We start from the raw sequence: 1,746 nt of genomic DNA, 5'->3' as shown, positions 1-1,746 counted from the left end.
CTAAAAGTGCCAGTACGTGCGCTCATTGGCGCCCCTTCAGCTGGTGGCGCCCTAGGCGACCGCCTACCTCGCCTATGCCTAGAAACGGCCCTGCGTGTGGAGACTGTCTGCTCTGGAGAGCCCCTGTATATTGCTTATGCAACTGTGTTATATTAAGCGCTAGTAGCGCGACATTCTGTTTATTAACTGAAACCCAAATAAAATCACCAGCAGCAGTCAAGCCGACCCTGTCCTCTTCCTTCTCGATCATTGACTTTGTTACATCTGAGTTGACTTACTCTGAGATGGGAAACTCTTGAGTTTTCGGGTTCAGAACAGCTGAATTGAGTTATTCAATCGAGTAGGTTGACTCTGATCATGGCTTTTCATAGTCGTAGTGCACGCGCTAAACTCAATGGAACTCCGATATTATGATTCACCATGGCAACAGCACCCGACATAAAGACGTCCGCATACTTCTGAGTCAATAAGTAAATTAAATTCTTAATCACTGTTATAATATCAGAGGTAAAAACTGACAGAACCGTAAATTATTGAAGTAATATTCATTTTCATGTTATCCAACAGGCAAAGGAAAGAAGAAGAAAAAAAGCAGATAAACAGGAAGTATAAAATCATAATTTAATCAGGTAAAGCTTTAAGCTTAAAAGGTTCATGAGTGTAGCCTATGTGACTTTACAAACACTTGACATATTAAATAATTATCATTCAGTGTCTATTTCAATGTGCAGCAGCTTTTTCCACATAGTCTAATGCTCTTTTCACATAATTACATGTTCTCAAATCTAAACCGTTGCATTTATTAATTACAGTAATGAAATTAACACTTGACTTCTACACAACCAACAGCAAGAAGGCTCGCAAAATAATGAAGAACAGATGAAGAGGAGATGGCCACAATTCCAAGTATTGGAAGAATATTAAAATCCAACAGAGGAAAAAATAATAACTGTAATAATTTGTAGGAAATAAAGCTGACCAAATAAATTTAACAGCTGTGGTGGTGGTTACGGCATATTTCTCCAATTACCCTTCTATCTGGCATCCTTCCGTTACATACAGTAATCAGCTTCATTTTCCATGGATTTGTGCTCAGAAAACTACGCAAATATTATAAGAAAGAGTGTGAGAACTAGACACACTTTCTTCCTCGCACTGCGGCCTTACTGATGTGCTCTGTATCCCTAATGTTATATAGAAAACTACCATTTAAAAATGGTAGTGCTCAAATAAATATGCATGTGGATATGGCAAAAAAAAAATCTAAATAATACTCTGCCGATGTAAATGTAACTCCTTACGAATTACAGTTTTTTACGATTGCTTAAGCACAATTTTAAAAACAAGGCTCATTGTTACGAACTGTCTTTGATATTTGCTGTGTTGTGTGTTCTTTCTCCTTCTCCTCGTTCTTTCTGGTCTCTGATAGGTTGCCCAATGATGGTATGTATGCTCGCCATTGGCGGTTCAGACGAGGTGTGGTCTTTATAAGGATGCCGCCGGCATTCAACAAGGAGCTCATTGTTGGTTTGTGTTGAGAGCTCCTGGATCCCTCCTCCAGCCGGTGATCAAATTGGTTAAAAGGGTCATATGATGCGATTTCAAATTTTCCTTTCTCTTTGGAGTGTTACAAGCTCTTGGTGCATAAAGAAGATCTGTAAAGTTGCAAATACTAAAGTCTCAAAACCAAAGAGATATTCTTTATAAAAGTTAAGAGTTAACCACGCCTACCTAAAACGGCTCGTT

The sequence above is a fragment of the Sinocyclocheilus anshuiensis genome, unplaced genomic scaffold (assembly GCF_001515605.1).
Source record: "Sinocyclocheilus anshuiensis isolate Anshui unplaced genomic scaffold, SAMN03320099.WGS_v1.1 scaffold254, whole genome shotgun sequence".
Classification (NCBI taxonomy): domain Eukaryota; kingdom Metazoa; phylum Chordata; class Actinopteri; order Cypriniformes; family Cyprinidae; genus Sinocyclocheilus; species Sinocyclocheilus anshuiensis.
Note: the sequence above shows the minus strand (reverse complement) of the source record.